This window comes from Centruroides sculpturatus, unplaced genomic scaffold (genome assembly GCF_000671375.1).
Source record: "Centruroides sculpturatus isolate CEXI.00-Female unplaced genomic scaffold, Cexi_2.0 scaffold26, whole genome shotgun sequence".
Classification (NCBI taxonomy): domain Eukaryota; kingdom Metazoa; phylum Arthropoda; class Arachnida; order Scorpiones; family Buthidae; genus Centruroides; species Centruroides sculpturatus.
The window spans coordinates 451,134-463,813 of NW_019384653.1; the positions used below are offsets into that span (position 1 = coordinate 451,134).

General features: G+C 33.8%; 1 protein-coding gene across 1 annotated transcript in view; it reads left to right on the forward strand.

Annotated features, from left to right (window-relative positions):
• LOC111626337 (arginase-1-like) overlaps window positions 1-12,680 on the forward strand; it is a 79,838-nt gene that overhangs the window by 65,373 nt on the left and 1,785 nt on the right. The gene's annotated exons all lie outside the window — the stretch shown is intronic.

Consider the following 12,680-nt stretch of genomic DNA (forward strand, 5'->3'; position numbering starts at 1 on the left):
CCAGCTGGATCTAGCGCATTCTTCGGCCTGTTGGATCCAGCACTGCGGATCCACAAATACTCAATTAACTTTTTAAATAATGGTGCAAAAGTCTACGTTGTCGACGTTGCCACTTTGCTATGTGTGCTATTGCTCAATAGCGAGAGCGATGCAGCATGTGCTACACCCCCTCTCTACACCACACCGCCCGCCCTTTTACCTCTGCTGATGTAATTGACAGTTGACTTTCTGCTCTTGCTAAATAGTGTCTTCATGCTAAATAAAATAAGTAATACCTCTCCTAGTCCTGGTGCATAATTCTAATTTACAGTCAGTTGTGACGTCAATGAATCACGTGACGGAATGATCGCAGTTTAAGCCTATGAGAAACTGCAGCCTCGCGGCTTGTCCATGAAAGCTAACCTATCCCTCTGGGAGATGACCGTCACTAGTTAATAGAAAACTTTTTATTTCAGCTCAATCGATTTTTACCAGAGACAAAAAATAAGAAAGTTTTCATACTTTTTTCCGGCGATCACGCGATGATAGGGACGTTCTCTCCGCTAAGCCTATCGCGTGTTTAACAGACAGTCCAGCAGATAATGATGCCGACATGCTCGCTATCGCTTGCGGTCAGCTAGTACTATGCCTTTAAGGAGTGGGAAGCCCATCAAAATATAACCACTACTATTGCTACTGACGGATCAAAAACCACCAACACTGACTACAGCTTTCGTTGACTCAAAAAACATCATCATGACCCGCTTCTCTCTCCACCCTGAGGCCTACACTTGACAACAGAATATAACTTTTAAAAAATCACCAACCCAAGATGATATGTTTTTGCAAAAAATGTAAAAGAAGCAAAGGACAAAGAATTGAGTTTGATTCTTGACTGCCACAATACATGGAACAGTCTCCTCAGCATGCTGGAATGTTTCTACAGTGTAAAAGTTTGCATTGATAAAGCTTTAATAGACACTGGCTCAGACACTAAATTCTCTGCTGATGAGTGGTCACTAATCAATGAGTTGATCACCAGTCTTCAATTGGCTAACTACTAGACTACTACCAATTACTTACTCACTACTTTAATAACACTAATAATTAAATTAATATTTATAAATAATTATAAATAACTACAAACTGATGTGAAGAGCCTATATAAGAAAACTGGTAAGACTGATAGCCACTTAGCCACTGATTATCCATCCTTATATCATTATAATATAATATATTAATATAAATTAATTAGTAGAATTACCTTTGCTATTATTTAACTTAAAGATTACATTATAATTATAATCTAACTAAACATTTAAAGTTAATTATCTCTAGTTTGGTTTAACACTTGAGATAAAGTTAAGTTTACTACCTAAATGTGTAAGAAGTTTTACTGATTTATAGTGACCAGTCTAAATAATAAAAGTTTTAAGTATTAAAAAAAATGTTTTATTTCTTTAAAAAAACCCCATAAATTTCTGGATGGATAGATAGATAGATAGATAACACTTTACTGCACCAAAAATACATCCACACTGGATCCAGCTGGAATGATGTTGGTCCAGCAAAAATCCAGCTAGATTAAAAACACTGCTGGATTGCAATCCCTAATCTCACATTGTGGATTTTTTTTAATTGATTCAACAATTTCACAAACCTTGTTTATTACTACTACTACTACTACATAATTTATGTTGTTATATTTTTACATCTTTTGTACGATTGTATTTGATGCTTGTAGTCATGAGTTTTTGATTTAATGCTTTGGTTACGTCTATCTGTCTCTAGTTTGCCTCTTCTGGCTTTAAATAAAAATTCTAAGTTTATTTATTTTATTTATTATAACGTTTGCTGCTTTTATAGGGAGATCAGTATATGAACTTTATGTAGACTTGAAACATATGGATGTTTTAGGTCCATATTGGCATTGGTGGCTAATCTGGCTCTGAGTTAATGTTTATATGTTTATTTTTCAACATTGAGTCAGAAGAACTGTAGATTGAAAATCAAGAAAAACACCCGACACAGGAGACCTAATGGAACACATTGAGCATCAGTAATAGTGACAAACCTAAATTTTTGGTACCTGAAGCTTGAAATATTATGGTGGTCCCTTTACAACTAACAATAATAGGGCAACAACTAAAGGGCCTTGCTATCCTTGCAAGGGCTTCAGATCCCAAATGGCAGAAAACAAGATGAAGTATCTTTAAAAATGGGCCATACAATGACCCTTCCCACTAACAACAAGAACTGGGTAACTACTGTTATCTTCTTCAATGGAATTGTTCTACAGCAGATCACCACAAATTTTTTTAAAAACATAACCACTAAATCTCAGATTTTGTTACTCAAAAATTGCTATACTGAATTATCCCTAAGGCTTAGATTTTTGTGCTGTTAAAACTGCCATTTTATGTGCATCTAAGTATGATACAAAAGTAATCAAAATATGAACTTAATATTTAACTAGTTTTTAAAGAATATTTATGTATTAGTGTAGTAAAACCTCAATTTAATGGATTAATTCAGGCGAGAGGGTGTCCATTATATAATAAAGTAAGCTTTCTGAATGCATCTGTTAAAAGTTGGCAAATTAGTTAATTTGTTTTTACTTACATCGATGTGTTTGTGTAATTAATATTATGTATGTATGTATGTATGTATGTATGTATGTATGTATGTGAAGTTTAATTTCAGAGAAAAGTTTTGTGTGTGTATTATTGCTTAGGTACTCAGTATAGTTCTAAGTCACTATAGACTGTAAATAAACAAGTATACAATTTAAATCTAAATAAATAAAACATTTTTTGAAAAGTACAGTTTAATTGTATGTAACTAAATAAATAATGTTCTTAAAAAGAAAAAATTTAAATTTCACAAAAACAATTTCCTATTTATTCATCTTAGGATGATATATGAGACATTCCTGTTGTGGCATGAAGTTAAGAGTGGTGACTCTTGGATTTGAAAAAAAAAACTTAATTTAATTACATATAAAAAACATTTTAAAATTAATGGGGTGCTAATTTTCACATGACATAGGGACCAGAAATTTTGTCTGTTAAATGGAAGTTTTATTGTGTATATGTTTACATTATTTAATGTAGAAAAACATTACAAGTTCACTTAGACTTAAATCCAGTGAAACTTATGATTTTTCATCCAAAATCACATTATTTATTCCACAAAGTTTTCCATGCAGATTCCTATCTACCACATTTTTTAATTAATGTCTCCTTCAAAGTGGCTCCTGCATGTTCAGATAGAATAGTGATTTTGTTAATTACCAAGTTGATATATTAATTCATTGAGATGAAGTCTTCCTTCCAACTTGGTAAATAAAAACACAAATTGGCTTTAATATAAGCAAGTTCTTGCTTGATGATGTTACTTTCAAGGCATTCCAGAGCTTCTGAAATGCACACATCATCTTCAAGATCAAAAGTTTTGACAATCTGATGTATATTGTGTTTATTTATTTATTTATATCTACATTTGGAAATGTCAAAGACAGTTGATTTTCACCCACCCCAAAAAACAAAGAAGGAATCCCAATAAAATCATATACTTACCTTGTTATTTATATTTCTTTAACACAAAGAGGAATAAATAACAAATACATTATATCTTATAAAGAGTAGATTATAAAATTGAAAATTGCAAAATAAATATTGTTCTGCTGGAGATATATGTGAAGCTATATGATAAAAAAAAACGATCTGTGTGAGAATGAACGGCAATAAAAAGGAGTGAAGAAACAGGACTTATTATGGGTTCTTGCATTGAGAATTTGAAGACCTAGCCAGAAATTTGGAATTTGACCATTAAAGTATTTGAAACGAAGTATGCAATTGAAATATTTCAAACAACCTGACCTTGGTCTACCCTGGGTAGAGCAAGGTAGACTATAGCAATATCAGGGTTGTCAGTATATGGGAGATTATAAAATTTATAAATCAAAGAGTAAACCTTATTTAATTCAGACTGGACTTTATTAAATAAATATGAAGCAGTCATTGCCCAGATGGGTAAGCAGTAATCCACAATTGACTGGAAATTTGTAAAGAAAATAGTTCTTAGGATGAAATTCAGAGAGATTTTTACAGAAATGCCAGAGACTGCCTCATCTAATAAGAGATTTAATGATGTGAGAGATGTGGTCATGGAAAATTAATTTATTGTCAAATATGCTGACGAGATCACTTTACATAATTTATTTTAATAGAGTTGATATATATCGAAGGACAATACGGATTGTGATTAAGAGAAACACATCATAACAGTTTTGTGGATATTAATATTGTCAGCAGATGAGCATGTACTCCAACATGTCAGTATAGACTGGTGAAATAGGCACATTTGGAAGCATCCTTAAAAATTCCTGTAATTGTTTGGAGCCTTTTATGAAGACTTTTTTGCAGTTGATGCCAATGAATTGTTTCCATTGGCACAAAAAACATCATACAAAGTTTAAAAAATTCCACTACATGCACATGTTAAGCAGGTTAAATGGATCATTTTGATATAAAACACTTTCAGTACATCAGCTGCTTTGAGCATGTAGCTATTAGAATGTGCCTTTTTGTGTCTGATGCTATTATAACACTTTCCATTTGGCCAGAAAATCTGTAGTGAGCAAACATATTTTTTTAATTGCTTATTTTGTGCTTTTAGAGACACTATCAAGTACACCAACTATTACATTAACAATGTTCCTACCAAATGCATTTATGTTTTGTCAACTGATAGTACAAACACCAAAGAAAAAAATTTATAATTGATTGTATTGATGGCTTCATTATACAATTTGTCAATGTAATTCTTTCAAAGAGCCAAGTTACCTGGTACATATAATGGAAAAAGTGTTTAAAAACAATCCAAATTAGAACAGAAATCAAGAAATGAAAATTGAACTGGCATACCCTACAACTGTGATGAAAACAGAAAAAGAAAATAAACAACTATAAAAAAGACACTTTGGAAAAGGACTTTGTATACAGGTGAAGATTTATTGCTTGTAGGTTAGTACACAAATGTATAGAAATTGGAGATTTGTATGAGGGTTGCTTATGAAAGAAAGCTGCTGGAATTGATGGTAATGTTAGCTGATGTAAGAGGGATAGCTGATGATTTTGGAGTTTCAAATGTAATTGTAATGATAGATGCAATTTTTGCAGAGATAGAGGTGGTTCCACTTATTCTGTATATAAGCTTGGTATTGATGTAGTTTGGAACAGTCCTGTACATACGCATATTCTGCAGATGTAGTCTTGATGGACTTGCAGATTCTTATACTGCACTTCCATAGTCTAGTTTTGCCAGATAAGTGCCTGATAGATTTTCTGCATGGTTTTCCAGTTTGTTCCCTAAGAGGTATTGTACAAGGCTTTCAATATATTCATTGCACATGTACACCAGCCATTTAGTTGGGTAATATGAGATTTAAATGTAAGAGACTTGTCCAAGATCATACCCAAGAATTTGGTTTCAGTTTGTACTTTATATCTCCAAATCAGATTGTTGGATCAAGATGTAGTACTCTGATTCTACAGAAATATTCGCAAATTGTTTTTGTTAGTGAGAACATTTGACTGTGCCCAGAATTCTAAATTATTTATTGTCAGTTCTAGTCTGCATTCAATTATTCAGAGAGAGACAGCCAGGTTCCTAGACCTCTAACTTTTTTTTTTTTTTTTTCAAGTTTTCTACCTTCGCTAACAATGATTGTCCTCAGCTTGTGGTAAGTTGCCATCTTCAACTTTGGATTTCTTGAACTTATCGGTTTGATGCCAGTTCATTTGGTGCAGTCAACAGGATCTGAGTCAAGCAGTTGTGTCACTAGTAACGATTGTAAGATACTGTCAAACTTATTTTGCTTTTTTGTACAGTCATGACAGTTGGATTCTCACATGTTTGAATTTAATTTGTCATTAATTTGATCCAATCGCTAATTTAGAGGATAACAATGCTGAGAAAAATACTTGAGAAAAACAACATTTGCCCTCAACATCAAATCTGGAAATCAGTCTCCAGTCAATTACTGAAGCTTTGGCCACAATAAGACAATTCAACATGACTCTGGTATAAGAAGTGAAATATTGGCTGAAGTTGACCATCATCTGTACGACACAGGATACATCAAGCACTGCCACAACTCACACAACTGGAAATCAGGATCATCAAATGATGTCAATGACAAAAACTGCTTTTACTGTTTTGTGCAGAATGCTGAGAAAAATACTGAGAAAATACTTGAGAAAAACAATGCTGAGAAAAATACTTGAGAAAAACAACATTTGCCCTCAACATCAAATCTGGAAATCAGTCTCCAGTCAATTACTGAAGCTTTGGCCACAATAAGACAATTCAACATGACTCTGGTATAAGAAGTGAAATATTGGCTGAAGTTGACCATCATCTGTACAACACAGGATACATCAAGCACTGCCACAACTCACACAACTGGAAATCAGGATCATCAAATGATGTCAATGACAAAAACTGCTTTTACTGTTTTGTTCAGAATGCTGAGAAAAATACTGAGAAAATACTTGAGAAAAACAACATTTGCCCTCAACATCAAATCTGGAAATCAGTCTCCAGTCAATTACTGAAGCTTTGGCCACAATAAGACAATTCAACATGACTCTGGTATAAGAAGTGAAATATTGGCTGAAGTTGACCATCATCTGTACAACACAGGATACATCAAGCACTGCCACAACTCACACAACTGGAAATCAGGATCATCAAATGATGTCAATGACAAAAACTGCTTTTACTGTTTTGTTAAGGGCTCACTTCTTGAGCACTACAGTGGCAGTACTGCTTACATAAGAGCCAATGCCTAGATGCACATCGCTTTGAGTGTGTTTGTAGTAACCAGCATCACTGACAGATAGTCAAGGCCCTAATTGCTTACCTTTTGGGGGGACACTGATGTGGTATTCTGAAGGGGTGACTAAGACACCAGGCATTAGTTGGCAACAGACCCACCACTTATTCATTGCCTGCTATGGCACAGCTATTGTACAACCAGCAGTTGCAGCTGAACAACAGAAAATGACTGGGTTAAACAAAATTCAGAGCTATGCACAAGACAAGATGCGTCTTCTCAGAGCTTCAAAAATTCCGATGAAGTCAGCACCACCATTATTCACAGCCAGTAACGCTTCCATCCTTCAGAACAATGCTATATGCTCCAATCTAACAATGTTTGATGACTGGTTTTGGGTAGCACTAACTATTGAGAACTCATGCGGCCGATTGCAGAGACAGAGTTTACATTAAACGACGTTTACACATTGGCTCTTACTTACTTCGCTATTACTCCCCTGTTTTAGGAGTTGTTCGGCCAATCGGATTATTTCTTCGTGACATCAGAAATGGTCGTCAGCTATATTCCGAAAGCTTAAGGCCGTCAAAATCATTGTTCGGCAATTAATGACAATCCTTTTCTATTTCGTTATTCAATTTCGTTGCCAATACGATTTAAAATATGAACAAATCCATATTTAGAAAATTTATACCGAATTCGAAATTCGTCTTCGGAATAGATTTTTAAGGAATTATTTCGACATCTTATTACTGTCGAAATGAATAATTTTAAATATTTTATTATTAATATTACATTTTTATATCTATAAACAGATTTCTGTAATTATTAAAATTGTCTCGTTTGTTTAACAGTACAACGACCCCGAAATGCATTAACGTTTTATAACCGACACGATACTCAAATTGTAAATAAATGCATCTGATTTAATTGTAGTTTTAAGTCTTCACCCATTTGAATATCGAAATTGGAACATTTAAAACAAATTTAAAGTATTTCATTTTGTTGTTTTTGTTCCGAGCAGTTAATTAATTAATGAGTAATTTTGTCGATTCGTACCGTTTACAACATTTATCAAAGAAACGATGTCTGTTTTTATCTAAACTTTTCCACAAACAAAGCTACCACTCGAATTGAAAAGCCCTCTAAACCTGCTGTCGAGTGAGTCTAGAAAATAGGTCAAATAACTTGTTTCTAATCGCTGTCTACAAGACAGCGATTAGAAACAAGTTATTTGACCTATTTTCTAGACTCACTCGACCATTTCTGACGTCACGAAGAAATAATCCGATTGGCCCAACGACTCCTAAAACAGGGGAGTAATAGCGAAGTAAGTAAGAGCCAATGTGTAAACGTCGTTTAATGTAAACTCTGTCTCTGCAATCGGTCGATGGAGTTCAGGGGGTGCCAGCATGATTCAAGGCCAGATACAAACCATGCTAATATTAGCCATAAAGAATCTTACAGAAATAGGAGCAAATCACCAACACCACTATCTGCATGTTGACATTGTCAATGCCTTAATATTATGGCTTTGAGGAGGGGCCCAATTTGATCTATTTACAGATTACATGGTCCTCAAATGGATCTACACCATCAAAGATGAAAAGCATTGACTCAACAGATGGTCAATAAAGTTATCAACAAATGATTTTACATTAGATAGAGTTAGATAACCTAATAAATAGGATTTAACAATTTGGAAGGCTTATTACACCAAGGCTGACAGAAAGGACCAGAACTTTTACAAAAAAATTAGTTTTTAATAATCACATTTCAACTTTAGGTAAGGATGCATTTCAGGTACAAGGACCCCTCATCAGCTTACAAACACATGGCAACAACATAATTATAATATCAATAGTTAACCAATACAAAGGAACTATTGGTGTTATAATTAACACATCTTATGAGCAAGAGCTACAAAATGCAGCACAGCTGAAGCAGCAATTAGTGCACTCGCAGCTGCTATTGCACAGGTGGGACTACTGAGGTTACTCATTTCAGATAACAGCATCAATTTTCAATCTAAGAAATTCCAGACATTTGCAAAGGAAAACAGCATCCACTTCACCTATCTCCTACCACCATCCACCAGAAAATAGTTTTTGTGAAGAGCAAATGAAACAATAAATCTAACTAATAGCTAACCTGAAAATGCATTGGTCTTCTGTGCTAGATTTGGTTGTTGGCACTTAAGACTGCTGCACTGGAAGCTCTTCAGTTTGGTAAAAACCTACAAGAAGCACAACACTGACTGAAGCCCAGTTACAAGCAGTACAATGCTCTAGATAACCAAAATTAGAAAGAGAGATGATTTTATGCCAAACTTGCTCATCCTGGACAATATCATTTGTTCACACAAATGATATTGTCTTGTTGCAAGTTCCAGATAATCATACCAACTGTTACAAGTTTAGCCCAAACTTAGATGAACTATTTACCATCTCACTCAAGACATAACTGGCTGAAATGCATTCTAGACAAAAGGTTCAATAGAAAGCTCCCTATACTTCTGAATGAATTGACTATGCATTCATCACTACTTAGGCTGTATTATGACAGATCCAGGACTGCAGAGAGTACCGGGAGCAGCATCCCAAGTCAGCTGGCCATGATTCAGTTTGAAAGAGGGAGACGAACTGCCAGCCTGGTGGCACCCCAATTGTTCACACACATCCGGGTTCCTAGACCTCTAATGTTTGTTTTTTAGTTTCCCACCTTCACCAATGATAATTGTCCTCAGCATGTGGTAAATCACTATCTTCAATTTTGGATTTCTTGACCCTTATTGGTTTGATGCCAATTTGATACATAGTGTGAAAAATATGACAAATTTCTGGAGGTGATAAGTCAGGAAACAAAATTAACAATGTTTGTTTTGAACCACCCTAAGTTAATTATTGTACAAGATCCACAGTGGTAAAGCAGAGATATTCTTATCCAAAGATATTGGGAATATCTCTGATTCTAGCTGCAACCACAACATATAAGCAACTCTTCATCCTGAACTGGTAAAGAGTAGACTTACATTAAAGACTTTTTCTGTGTAGTTACATTAAACTCCACAGAAAAAAGTCCAATAGCATCAGGTCAGCTGATTGAGGCCAGGCTACAGGCCCACCTCTTTTAAATGCCAAAAATAGCAGTAAATTGATCATATATTTGTCTTGAGAAATGAGGAGCAGCTCCATGTTGAAACCACATCAGTCTTTTGACATTTAAGAGAACTTTCTCCAGAAAATCTGGCAATACTACTACTAAGAATGATAAAGATGAAGAGATAACAAGTATGGTCCAATAAGTGGTAATCATTTATGATACATAGCCTAACACAAGATTATCAGTAGCAGCAGAAAGATGGACTTGTGACCTAAGAATGGTTTAAAACAAATTTTTTTAATCAATCAATCATCCCTAGAAATTTGTCTGTTGAAATTTTCCACACTGTGTGTCTGTGGAGGGGTGTGTGTCTATTACAAGTTCACTACAGTTACAAAGATATCTGATTACTACAAATACCACCAGTCTGATGGTCCTCTCCTCTGTTCCCTCATCCAAGACTTTCATTTATTGTCTACAATTTATTTTTCAACAGCTTGTTTTCTTCAGTGTGTATTAACATTCCTCTACTTTTGAAAAGACTTGCTTAAAATGAGTGGCATCTTGGTAGTATTAACACTAAGGAAAGAAGTTAATATGTAATGCCAAATTTTAAGCAAAAAAAGCCTGAACATCCCACTCTCACTTACATTAATGGAGGCATTGGCTATACCAGGGGTGGCCAACAGTTTTTGCCCCCGGGCCGAATTGGAAAGAAAACTTTTTCCACGGGCTGAACCAGAGACTGCCCTAGGAAGATTTTGAGGTGGTGCGAGATGTCATTGTGGTGTCATCCTGTAGAGACTAAATTGTAGAGATTACAGATACATTTTTCACATTATCATGCTTTATCAACATTCTATGCTGTACTTACAATATTTGTAATGGAGGGTTAACTCTAAACGCACAGTGAGTTGTTGACCTTTTTTTTTAGGCGTCAGAATTTTTCATCAAGCTATTTGAGACTTCAGTAGCTATTATTGAAAGATTGATCGCGGGCCACATAAATTCATTAGATGGGCTGGATCTGGCCCACAGGTCACCGTATGTTGGCCATGCCTGGGCTATACTGAACATCTCTGCATTCACATACCAAAGGAAAATAAGAATAAACCGAAAATTAAAATCAGAAATGATAGCCAGGAGTTGGGAAAGTTCCATGATTCACAGATAGCTTACTAAAGAATAAGCACATGTAGGTCTATAATTGTAAAATTTGGAGACAAAAAGTAGAGTGGGGTCCTGCAGACAAAAGCTGAAGGACCAATAGGCTGTAATTGTTCTACCAGCCAAACAATGTTTTCTTGGTAACATTTCCTATATACTTTAAATTCTATAAAGTATTTCTGTTGGAGAAAGATTGTTTAGGCTTGGAGATGATGTATTTACTGTTTAATTTGTATACTACTACTAAAAGATTTATATCTATATATTTTTTTTAATGTGATATTCCATTAATTAATACTGCTGTGTTATTAATTATACATATTAAAATACTCATTTACATAAATATAGTTTGAATAATCTTTTTGGAATTAATGAAAAAATAAAGTATAAAGGGATCTGAGAGATGGGGAGAGTCAGCCCCTTGACTGGCACTTTGAAATTTGTGACTGATGCTGATAGTTTAGTTAGCAAAAATGGACTGTCATTCACTTCCTTATCCACCTGTATTAAAGCAATTTTACTGGGCAATGTTTTATTTCTTTAATTCTATCAGGATGCTTTTTTTTTTTTTAACAGAACTTTGTCAGAATTTTATCTGTTTGGGTAAGCTAATAATAAAATTCAAAAACAATTTTTAATAATGAAATTATGTAATATTTTTTGTTTAATGACTTATTGCCCAATTTCCCTTCAATAATACAGAATTCCCTAAAACGTTTGTTTCTTCCTGATTAGAAAAATTCCCATTCTGAAAACCCTGACAAATAAGACCACATGCTCAATACAAAATTATTCCATACTAAAAAAATACATTGTATCAGTGGGTGAAATTTAGTAAATTGTGCATATGCAAACCCAAACATATCATTAACTGGAAATATTTTTTATACTTCAGAAATTAAGATTTGTGCCCTATTTCACACTAGAATTATTACATCTCTGAGATGACCATCTTGCATTTGACATTATTCCTTGAGAGAGAAGTGACTGAACTACAGTTCCGAATTTAATTGTTTTGGTGATTTTTTTTAGAATTAAGCATCAAAAGGAATCGAGCATTCGGATCTAATTATTATTAGTAGTAAAACTGAATTTTCTCAATTGAGGGTTGCAAATATCAATAGAAAAAGTTTAAGAAATCCCAAACTAGACAATAACTCTCACTCTGAAAGACTATGGTAAATCTAAATTAAATTAGGTATTATAAGAAAATAATGTTTAACATCACGTGAAACTGATATCTTTCAAAGTGAAATATTGGGATGTGAATATGCTTGCTTACAAAGTAATTGCAATTTAAATATTCCTAGTTTTATTCAATTGCTCCCATATCAATGTCTACAACATAGACCTATATCTTACATACAGTACTGTATATATGTTAATAAGTGAGATCAGAATTTTAAAAAAACAAATATGATCACATCGTTAATTGTTTTTATTGATAAATTTTGATTTAAGTTTTATCATATAAAAATTACAAATTAATTTTTTAACTTTCAAAATGAAAAATTACTAAGACTAATTTGTTGTATTATGGTAATGTGTGTATAAATCATGTAAACTTGTATACATAACACATTTATTCAGT